Raw genomic sequence first — 12742 nt, 5'->3', positions numbered from 1 at the left:
TGTAAAATCTTTAAGTTAAATAAATAAAATTCTAAATTATGCCATCTTTGACGAGTGAAACTGTGTGGTTCAAGACTCAAACGTCTATCATACGCATAAGCAGACTGAAGCGACGAATGGAAATTTGTACCAAGGCCGGGATTCGAACGCAGGCCTCCTGCTCACTAGGCAGATGCGATAACCACTACGCCAGTGGTTACCACATCTTCATAGTGAGCAGGAGGCCTGCGTTAGAATCCCGGCCTTGGTACAAATTTCCATTCGTCGCTTCAGTCTGCAGACATACGTCTTTGACAAGAACGTGTACCGAAAGTCAGTTCAGATCTAATGTTACTCTTAGTTGTGACTGGAAGAAATCTACCGCATAACTTAAAATAAATGTAATACTTGATGAGAAATCAAAAATGCTGAAATTCTTCGTATGTTTCTGTAAATGCTGAACCAACTAAAAGTTCATGAAATTCTATACTGAGCCACAAATTATCTGAGGAAGTGATTTAACAATGAGCTGCAATGAATGAACGGTTGCTGGAATGTTGTTCAAATAAGTAAAAATTTTACTTTTCCTATTACCTCTCAATCATTTTGTTTGCACGTGCAAATTATTAGTAATTTTGGAATAGCATCCACGGAATCGTTAATTTTTTCCGTGAGGTGAGACACGATGATAGTATTTTGTTTTTGATGGCCCTAATAAACATCTACACTTCGCACCAGCAAGTCCTTCGTACTAAAATATCACATGCACAGCGCTCACGTGAAAAAAGAGAAACGCGGTTTCCTGCTATTAAATGTGCTGCATTTGTGACGAGGGGGAATTCTCGAGAGATAAAGACGAAATGTGATGCGGAATGATGTTAAAGGTACTTCCGGAAAACAGAATAAAATCGTAAAAGCTGTGCAGCTACGTCATGAACTGACGTCATTAAAGAAACCCACTCAAAACCAATAAACTGCTTACCTCGCCCACATGCACCGTAAACCGAGTGCTTAATGTGCTGTCGTTAAAAGGTCCCTAATGCTTCCAGCGTAGTACTTACACATCTCAAAAAAAGCGGTTTGGAAGCTGTCGCTATAGACTAATCCACAGTTTCTAGATTTAATTCCAACTTATTTCTAGAATATCACTCTTGCGCACAATGTTTTCTTCACGTGGGGAAATTGAAATAATCACTCAGGTACGCTGGCTTCTAGCTATAGGAAGTCGGTACATACCGCATCTAGTTGAACAGAATAATACGAACACACTGGAATAAAAAATTCATTTTTGGACTTAGTTCTCACCACTTATCTGTAAAGTACTGAAGGCGCCCTTTGTCCTGAGCCGCTACAACACCTGTGGTTGTTCCAGTGTTGTTCTAAACTACCATCATATCAGACCTTAGGGATTTCAACCGCTGTAAGTTTCTGTTTATTAGAATGGCACCTATTGCGAAGCTTTCTTTGTTACACATATTTGTGCTCCGGACACTAGCCTTGTTATCCATACATGAAATGCGTGTCTGCTAACTCTCCTGCTCAGTGTTGCTCAGTCTTTGACAACAGTTGAATAAATGTTAACATTGGTCGAAAAGGAAGGAAGGAGAATAGTATTTAACGTCCCGTCGACATCGAGGTCATTAGGGACGGAGCACAAGCTAGGAATGCTTCAAGAAGGAGGAAGGAAATCGGCTATGCCTTTTTCAGAGCAACGTCACGGCCTTTACTTGGAGTGATTTAGGGAAATCACGAGAAACCTAAATCTCTATGGGTGAACACGGATTTGAACAATCGAGCTCCCGAATGTGAGTCCACAGTGCTAACCACTGGCTCATCTCGCTCGGTAACAGTAGTCTATGAGGGCAGCGGTTGCTGCTTACGAAACATAAGAAGTTTGCGAACATGTACTTGAAATGCGTTGCTCATTGAAGTCCTCTTACCGCCTAAAATATTTATTTCCGACGACTGATTCCTTATCCCAAAGCATCAGTGCCATCAGTGTAAAGGTTTCGGTAGACTTTCATATTTATGTCCTACATCGATTTGGTATGATGGCATATCGTAAGACACGAAATATTGTATGGGAGAATAAATAACAAGATAAAAAAATATTACTTCCGAACTTCAAGAAACTACGCTTTGGTGAATCTGCAACAGGAAAACTGCAATTTGAGACATCTATCCTGAACATTCTATCCTGAACAGATGGAAACCCAGTGCTAAGCAAAGAAGGGAAAGCAGAAAGGTGGAAGGAGTATATAGAGGGTCTATACAAGGGCGATGTACTTGAGGACAATATTATGGAAATGGAAGAGGATGTAGATGAAGATGAAATGGGAGATACGATACTGCGTGAAGAGTTTGACAGAGCACTGAAAGACCTGAGTCGAAACAAGGCCCCCGGAGTAGACAATATTCCATTGGAACTACTGACGGCCGTGGGAGAGCCAGTCCTGACAAAACTCTACCATCTGGTGAGCAAGATGTATGAAACAGGCGAAATACCCTCAGACTTCAAGAAGAATATAATAATTCCAATCCCAAAGAAAGCAGGTGTTGACAGATGTGAAAATTACCGAACTATCAGCTTAATAAGTCACAGCTGCAAAATACTAACACGAATTCTTTACAGACGAATGGAAAAACTAGTAGAAGCCAACCTCGGGGAAGATCAGTTTGGATTCCGTAGAAACACTGGAACACGTGAGGCAATACTGACCTTACGACTTATCTTAGAAGAAAGATTAAGGAAAGGCAAACCTACGTTTCTAGCATTTGTAGACTTAGAGAAAGCTTTTGACAATGTTGACTGGAATACTCTCTTTCAAATTCTAAAGGTGGCAGGGGTAAAATACAGGGAGCGAAAGGCTATTTACAATTTGTACAGAAACCAGATGGCAGTTATAAGAGTCGAGGGACATGAAAGGGAAGCAGTGGTTGGGAAGGGAGTAAGACAGGGTTGTAGCCTCTCCCCGATGTTGTTCAATCTGTATATTGAGCAAGCAGTAAAGGAAACAAAAGAAAAATTCGGAGTGGGTATTAAAATTCATGGAGAAGAAATAAAAATGTCGAGGTTCGCCGATGACATTGTAATTCTGTCAGAGACAGCAAAGGAGTTGGAAGAGCAGTTGAATGGAATGGATAGTGTCTTGAAAGGAGGATATAAGATGAACATCAATAAAAGCAAAACAAGGATAGTGGAATGTAGTCGAATTAAGTCGGGTGATGCTGAGGGAATTAGATTAGGAAATGAGGCACTTAAACTAGTAAAGGAGTTTTGCTATTTGGGGAGCAAAATAACTGATGATGGTCGAAGTAGAGAGGACATAAAATGTAGGCTGGCAATGGCAAAGAAAGCGTTTCTGAAGAAGAGAAATTTGTTAACATCCAGTATTGATTTAAGTGTCAGGAAGTCATTTCTGAAAGTATTCGTATGGAGTGTAGCCATGTATGGAAGTGAAGCATGGACGATAAATAGTTTGGACAAGAAGAGAATAGAAGCTTTCGAAATGTGGTGCTACAGAAGAATGCTGAAGATTAGATGGGTAGATCACATAACTAATGAGGAAGTATTGAATAGGATTGGGGAGAAGAGAAGTTTGTGGCACAACTTGACCAGAAGAAGGGATCGGTTGGTAGGACATGTTCTGAGGCATCAAGGGATCACCAATTTAGTATTGGAGGGCAGCGTGGAGGGTAAAAATCGTAGGGGGAGACCAAGAGATGGATACACTAAGAAGATTCAGAAGGATGTAGGTTGCAGTAGGTACTGGGAGATGAAAAAGCTTGCACAGGATAGAGTAGCATGGAGAGCTGCATCAAACCAGTCTCAGGACTGAAGACCACAACAACAACAACAATCCTGAACAATAACTAAGTTACACTAACACAAGATGAGATACGTAACATCACATTAAGCCTCAAAAACTAAAGAAAAAGAAGAAAAAGACAGGCAAAGACGCAATCGGGGAAGAGGGTGTAACCGCTGATATTCTCACGGTCGGAGGCAAACTCACAACTGACAGACTACAAGCTGTCACTGTTAATACATGGGAGAACAAAGTAACGCCTTCAGATTGGAAAGTTCTTTGATTCACCTTCTACACAAAGAAGTAAAAATGTGATAGCGCGAACCCAACACATTACGAAGACATTTCTCTCCTGCCAGTCGCCTATAAAAACTATCACTCGTGCACTCTCTTCCTTACCAGACTAGAGCAGTGCGAGGAACGGAAGACAGGTGAATGCCTTGCGGACTTTCTATAACACCGATCTTGTGCTAAACAGATATGGAATTTCAGGACGGCAGTACAGCTCCTCCAATAGATCGCACAGTAGTAACGTTTGCAGGTTTTAAAAATGCCTATTATGCGACAGACCATGCCAACATGTTCAATGTATTACATGAATATGGATATGAAAACATACAACAGAATTTAACAAACGTTACTTCTACAGTAAAATTAATGGGGCAAGTTTCAGAATCTTTTGCTGTAAAAAGAAGCACAAGTCAAGGTGACAGCGTGATGTTCATGCGACGATTCGGGTCATAAATTAATTTCAACACAGAGTAGCTGTCAGCGTTATAGTCGCGCATCTCAGAAGAGCTACGCTGGTTAGCCGATCCGCTACGTTCAAGACAGCTGAACCATGAGTGTGAGAAAGTTTTAGTCGACGGGAGACTTTGTCGCTGAGCTATGGCATACTTTAGACACTCCAGTTCAAATGTTCAAATGTATGTGAAATCTTATGGGACTTAACTGCTAAGGTCATCAGTCCCTAAGCTTACACACAACTTAACCTAAACTATCCTAAGGACAAACACACACACCCATGCCCGAGGGAGGACTCGAACCTCCGCCGGGACCAGAGACACTCCTGTATAATAATAGTGGTCATATGCACAACTCCAAGTGATAATATTTAATAAATAACTTCTTAAAAAGTCAAGCTCCCCATATTTGAACCCTTCCTCATACTGACGTTTCATATGTGTAATATTATTTCTTACAAAGAACTTTCTGAAGATAAACAAATGAATCGGCTTTATATGACAATGCCAGCGGAGATGACCGAAATCCGGCCTGCACGCGCTAAGTGATAAACTGTTTGGAGTGGTCATTAAGCAGTCTAGCTCGGTGATGTTGACACGTAACTCGTTAGCGAACGAACAAGTTGTAGTTTTGTAATTAAAAGTGATATGAATTTTAAACTGCCTCTGTCAGTGACCTTAAATGACTCTCAAGAAAGGACATTGATATTACGTGTAATAGCTGCGGTGCTATATATTGTGATTAGACATCGCAATCGTAACACTGGCTTGCGGTCTTAACGTATTTTACGATGTTGCCAGTGTCGATAAATGAATAAGGTAGCATCCGTTTTTCTTAAATAAAAAGCTTTTAGCATTACTGTAGTGACAATAGTATCGATCCCAATGGCCACGCTTACTTTCACTGTCGGAAATAGATATGTTAGAAGCCACGAGGCACGGATAAGAATTCCAGTGGGGATAACGAAAGATCTTTAGAAGATGTGAGGTAAGCTGGCCTTTCCCCAGTCAGGAATCACCGTGTGCAGACCGTTTGGATTTACTCTTCCAGATTATCCAATGTAGCCGCCCCCCCCCCCCACCCCCCACCCAACACACACAGCCAACTCCACGTAAGGAACAACTTACGGAATTACGGAATTAGCGTATTCAGATGTAGTAATGTATAGCAGTACGAAAATTCCATTCTTTTTACAAGTCTAGGAACAGCTACAATGGCTTATCTTCATTTCTTTCCGATCTGGTACCAGATAAGAAAAAAAGTGGCAGAAAGCCTGCAATAAATACGGAAACAAAAAGTAAAAGAAACGGTATCAAATGTCTTACGCTGCCGATGACCTAGCGGTAGCTACAAGGACTGCCAATGAAGCCAGACACGCCCTAGAGAAGATTCATACGCTCGGTGTCAAAACTGGCCTCCAAAACTGTTATGAGAAGACATAGTAAGTGGACTCCACATACGCAAACCGGGGATTCAATGTCATGAGTTATGGCAAAATTATATAGGTTCGATATTTCGAGCACTTAGATGAAGTTACAGAGAACTCTAGCTATGACGAAGTGATCAATGAGGCTCGTGCTGAACAACAGCGTACAGCCTACGTAATCTTCTGGAATATTTGTAGCAAAAAATCCTTTTCAACCATAGTTAAACTACGCCACAGCCAAAGAGTCGTTCTCCCAGAAACACTCTGAGCTGTAGACACATCATCATTAACCATGAAAATCAATATCATTGTAAAATGGGACGACAGATACTGCAAGAAATGTTCCGACCCAAGAGCCAACACGATATCTCAAAAGTTCGGAAGAACAGTATTGCCTGAGAGAACAATTTTCCTTCATTAGAGGCAAAGACGACAGCAATTCGCTGGACATGTAGCACCAATGAATGATTCACTGTTAAATAAGAAAATCTGAACCATCATAAATGAAACCCGAAAATCAAAGTACAGTGGCTTGTTCACAACCAAAAGTGGCCCACGGGAGTCCTTATAAGCCAATGGCAAATGCACGTGCCGGCCGGTGTGGCCGAGCAGTTCTAGGCGGTACAATCTGGAACCGCGTGACCGCTACGGTGGCAAGTTCGAATCTTGCCTCGGGCATGGATGTGTGTAATGTCCTTAGGTTAGTTAGGTTTAAGTAGATCCAAGTTCTAGGAGACTGATGACCTCAGCAGTTAAGTCCCATAGTGCTCAGAGCCATTTGAACCAGAAGAGGATTCCATACCGATCAAAATAGCAGCATATTCACATTATGTGCACCTATACAGTTTGATTTACAAATTTAACAGTTCTTGATATTTTCACAGTTAGCCGGTGCACATAAGGCGAGAATTTTCTATAAGGAATCGAAATGTTTACTTATTTTTAAAAAATCAACCAGTTACACTTATCAACGAACAAACACAACTACGAGAGAGAATGTACCTGGATAATTTTACTGGTATTCTGACTACAGATAATCAAAACCAAAGTACCAATTTCATTCATAACTTCCTCGCTGACAATTTGGATTGTTTACGTTGTATACACTGAGCTGAAAAAAAGTCAAGGGATACCTCCTAGTATCGTGTCGGACATCCTACTGCCCAGCGTAGTGCAGCGGTTAGACGTTGCATGGACTCAACAAGTCGTTGGAAGTCGCCTTCAGAAATATTGAGCCATGTTTGCGAAAGTGTTGCGGGTGCAGGATTTGGTGGACGAACTGACCTCTCGATTATGTACAATAAATTTTTTATGAACGGCCAGATCATTGGTTCGAACTGTCCAGAAAGTTCTTCAAACCAGTCGCGAACCGTTATGGCCCGGTGACGGGGTACATGTCATCCATAAAAATTCCATCGTTGTTTGGGAACATGAAGTACATGAATGGCTACGAACGGTCTCCAAGTAGCCGAAGAAACCATTTCCAGTCAATGATCGGTTCAGCTGGACTTGAGGAGCCAGTCCATTCCATGTAAACACAGCCCACACTATTATGGAGCTACCACCAGCTTGCACAGTGCCTTGTTTTCAACTTGGGTGCATGTTTTCATGGGGTCCGTTGTTAATTTTATGAAGTTGAAATTCACAATACTTTGTGGCAAAATTTACACATTTGTAGGAGACATTTCATATCGTATAGCTAATTTTAAAAAAATAAAATGCCATCACTGTGTCCCTTGCCACAAATAATGCACCAAGCTGCTCTTTATACATAATGAGAAACCTCCAACCGAAAAAATTTCTCAAATCTGAGGTATGTAACGCCGGAAATGCATATCCTCCTATTTCCATCTATTGCACTGCAAATTTTTTTCCTTATTTTATTACCTGAAGATATAACATTTCTGTGTTTTTGTATATTGTAATTGTTTTACTATTTGTATATATACGCATTTATGTCGATGTATAATTGGTTTGTTTTGTGAATATTATTTGTATTTATACGCTGGGTCTGGCCTACGGAAAACTATGCTATCGAACGAATACATCGATAGGTCGTGTGGAGAACCAAAGTGTTTAGGATCTTTGGTGGGGTTAACTCTGCCGCGTGGAGCGCGGGCAGAAGGAGAGTTTGGCTGGGGTGGTGCAGTGGAGCAGGTTGTGTTGTGTGACGCTCCCGCGAGTTGCCGCGCTTTCGGGGTTGGGCAGCATGTAATTGCGCTCGACTTGCTTGATAGTTTCTGACACGGTGTCGCGGACGGGAAGCATTAGCTGGCGCACATCAAGAGCCCGTTGCGCCTGGTGACCGTGTCGAGAAGAAGGCGCGCCAACATCCAGCTTCTGCAACAGCGACGGCCGACAATGAGTGACTGTCGCCACCTCCTCGATCGACGGCTTCAAACCTTCAATCAACCAACAAGGAAGACTGGAAGCACGTAAAGTTTTAGAACTGTATGGCAGACCTCAGCTTTTCAAACTGTTCCGTTTTCATAACTAAACTACAGCAACGTAGCATGAACCTTTGTTGCTCATTGTCCCAATTGCATTACCAAGCAGGGTCCCTTCCTTTTCCGGAATGAGCCCGAGTGTCGTTGAAATTCAAACGCCAGCATCATTCGATTTCACTGCTTTAATTTCAAAGTTCAGTTAAGGTATTCATAGCTGGCTACAATATTTAGATTACACAAGCACAAATTAAGAGTGCGAGTTTTGTTACCGTGTTTTAGCTTACCTGTGACTGCAGCTCAGCTTGGTACGTACTAAATTTTACTATTGTTAATTGTTCAGAATCATTTAATTCAAGTTCAAAGTTAAATCTCTTGTTTCTAAATTGCGTAGATTCAAGTAGCTTTTGAAATGATTGGTGAGGTAGCCAAAGACTAACCGTATTTTACTGAATTTCGATGTGCTTCAGAAACAAAGCTCACTATTAATTTCAGTCACTACATTAACTTTCAATTTTCCGGTTTTATTCATTCTTTTGCTAAATTAAGTCAGAGTGCAGCGAAATTTATTACTTCTGACAAACTTTCAGTTTTCACACTACACGTGTCAACCTTCAGTTGCCACGCTTCTTTTTCAGTTACTATAGTAATTGTCCTTAGGACTGGCGACCGTAATTTCCCCCAAATCTCAAATATCTAATTACCGCTACTTATTTGTTAACGTAACGGCCGCACATTTACTTTCTTTATCAACTTTACCCCTCTTCAAAATTAATTTCCACCAGTTTCATTTGCATTTTTCCTTTCATTTAGATGTAACCCTTTCCTCCCTCTTTACCGACAAATTAACTTCGGTGACGATTGCTTTTCCCAAATTTCCATTAGGTACACGCGGTTTAATTTTTCACTGTCATTAAGGTCGATAAGAGAGGGGGAGGTTACAGATATATAAAATACAACGTATGTATGTGCAAGTTTTTGTACAGGACAGGCACGGATGGCATGTAATATCCGCTTTCGTGAGCACTTGCTCAACAAAGTCGGTGAAAATTCATATAAATCAACTGTTACAGAACATCTCAAAATCGAGGAACACACTCTTCGTTTTCCATTCTCGCTTGACAGGGAAATTTTTCATATAGTTCACGAGTTCCACAAAATTAACCTTTTAGAAGAATTTGAAATATATTAACATTCCTACCCAAAGTAAAAATATTTGTTGAAGACTCAGTTTGCATTAAAAAATACACACTGTTGTGCTTGCAGAGAATCTCCTATAAAATGTGAAAATGAGCCCATTCCTCTTACACTCGTATATTAGAACAACATGCCACTTTTTTTCAAATGCCTTATAAACTTTTTATATGGTTTTATGTACGTTCCTTGCTGCTAGCACAACAGCCTGATACGTACATAGCTGTGATTCAGTCACTGTAAAGTGTCAGTCTGTGATTTACAAAAATCTCATAAAATCTGTACGTTTTTGGTCGTATCAGGGCATTATGCTTATACGAAGAAATATTACCAAAACTGAGCAAGTTTTTGTAATACATTTCCTATAATTTACATAAATATATAGTCAAGGTCTATAGAATAATATCCTTAATTTTGTAGGCTCTGAAGATGACAATTTGTCGAAACTGGTAAAGTGAAATAAAAATACATTTGCAATAGACGACTGACTTTTACTCCAAAATATTAACCGTAAGTTGGTAGACTTCCTCCCTAGTTCTGAATCTGTAGAAGTCGGAAGGCTTTGGCCTGTAGTCATTTGTTTTAGGTTGCAGGCAACGTTACAAAACCGGCAGTAGTGTGTGAAGCAGCAATTGTTGTCTGCTGCATTACTGTTTTGTACGTCACGCTTCTTCGTGCTCCTTCCTTTCCTTGTGCTAAGTGTTCGTGATTCTTGACGTTAGGATCTTTATGAAACACTAACGACCTGGTCCAGGTTGACACGTGTAGCATTAGGTATACTCTGCCATACGAATAGACTGAAGTAGCATATTTTGTTTGGGGACCACGAATAAAACTCAGAGAGCAGCATCAAGTTAGTGAATATCATTACTGTCATACAACTTACAGGATGTAAGTACCACGCATCAGGATAGTTGTGTGGGGGGGGGGGCATGAATTTTGTGTGTTCCATAGTGAATTAGCATTTGGAGTGACATCTCATGGCAATGATGGAAGCACACCGTGGTGTAAGTAACATGTGCACAAGGAATGTAAATTCTGTATGCGAATCATGGGTACATGCTTGCCAGTGATTCAATATGCGTCGAAGGCTGGCTGAAGTGGCACAAATGAAAGACAAAATAAAAAGAAACTCCTATAATGTACACGTTGAGGTCGTGCTACAGAACACTTGCTGTGAAGGTTTCTACGCACTGTGGTGCATTGTTGAGACTCATTGCCGCATTTCTTAGTCGTGGACTCTTTACGACAGGCTTTTTCACTGTGCCATGCAAAAAATCGTGTCCACATGTAGTTCTGATTCAAGGAAAGCAGAAAGCTGAAAGATGAGTCATCTGCTGTGGTGCTGAAAGAAAGCGCTTTTTCGAAAAACAGTATTACTATAAGCATAAAAAATAAAACACCACATATTTTGGACACAGATGTTCTTTCACTAGACAACTCTTCTCAAACGACTGCAAGGAAACTATCAGCTAAATAAATTCGATTGTTTCAAATTATAAGTCTCATATCACAGCCTGATGATGACCTTGTTATCTTTTCGTTATAGGTCATATTTATTAAAATACTGCAAAGCTGCGTAACTCACTGCAAATTGTTCTAAGAACTTGCAGCGAATCAAGAGAGCAAATTGCGACTGGTAATCTGAGGATATGAAATTGTCGTCTTATTTCGGAATCTATAGAAGTATTTACAAACCTAGCGTTTTCATCCGCAAGAATTTCCTAAATTCCATTCAAGAAGATCGTGCCCATGTGTTTATGGTCTTTAAAAGGTCAAACAAATAATATATTTCGCTCCAACACGCAGAAAAACGGGAAGTTTAAATATGAGTCATTTGTTGCGCTGTTGCAAAACTTTCTTTATAAAAGCAAGGTAAAGATGCGCTCCATGTTACGTTTTATCCTATGTATAAATAAGTGAAGAGAGCCGGTTTTGGACTCGCATTGGTTTCTCGCTATGCAGTTTTTCTGAAGAGATTGAAGTCAGTTGGATGTCACTTGGCGATTTGCATGTCCCTAACCAGTCATCTAGTTGGGAAAAGTGGAGTTAAAGTGTACCGTGGAAGCCGAACCACGTTTCGTTTCTGACGGATCTCCACATCACTGAGAGGTGAAGGCTGAATTAAAAGATACAGTGGAAAAATCGACCTGGCGGGGATTCGATCGTACAGTCTTTCCGTTGCTAGCCAAATGCTCGGACACAAGACTATCATACACTTTAGTTACGCTTTCTACTAACTCAAGGCGCTGCAGCTCTCTTGAGTTATGGCGGCTATTCGGTAGGTGGCATCATCTCTCTTCTTGTTACTCCTATTCTGCTTCTGAGAAATTTTGTTTCACTTGCCCGTAATTCGCTTACATCTCGTTTCTTCATTATCTTTGTTCCAGTTTCTATATACTGATTCTTTGCTCTTTTGTGGGACATTTACTATGCTCCTGCTTCTCTGCCACGGTTACTGATCTCTTAATCATTTCTTCCATTTTCCTCCATCACACTTCTCAAGTACTTGACACTTTCCAGCTTCTTCAACAGTTCACCTCCAATCCTTATTCCGCTGGTTGGTCTGCCTTTCATTCTAGTTGTAACCAGGATCTTAAATTTCTTTACATCAAATTTCATTCCACACTCTCTCACAATTTCTTTCCAATTTCTCTCAATCTCCTCTTCCCTGTTGCCCCAGATCATTAAGTCACCCCGAACACCACTGTTTTTATCCTGTCTTCTACAGAAGTAGTTTAAACAAATAGCAGGCTAAATAGAAAAACGCCGCGTTTATTTAATGAAGCTATGCCTGTTGTACTACGTTTGAAGAAGATGCTCTTTAAAGGGTCAATCGACACAATAATAATAATCATCCTTCCGAAAATTCGCCTTTGAGCACGTAGTAAAGTGCACGTTCTATGAACGAAAGTAAACGGCATTGTGGAACAACATGGGCTAAGTTTAACTGCAGTAAGCACTCTTAAAACAAGCACCATAGCGTGGCGTATTATTGACAGCAGACACTGTGCCGTCAGCGTCGTAGTGGAGCGTTGACAGCGGCGTAACGCACGTGTAGCGCAGGCGTGCAGCCGAGTGTAGTGGCGAGAGCTGTGCGCCTGCCGCGTGGTGCTGCCGCTGCCCGCACGACACGTGGCGTCATC

The sequence above is a fragment of the Schistocerca piceifrons genome, chromosome 2 (assembly GCF_021461385.2).
Source record: "Schistocerca piceifrons isolate TAMUIC-IGC-003096 chromosome 2, iqSchPice1.1, whole genome shotgun sequence".
In the NCBI taxonomy this organism is placed as follows: domain Eukaryota; kingdom Metazoa; phylum Arthropoda; class Insecta; order Orthoptera; family Acrididae; genus Schistocerca; species Schistocerca piceifrons.
Note: the sequence above shows the minus strand (reverse complement) of the source record.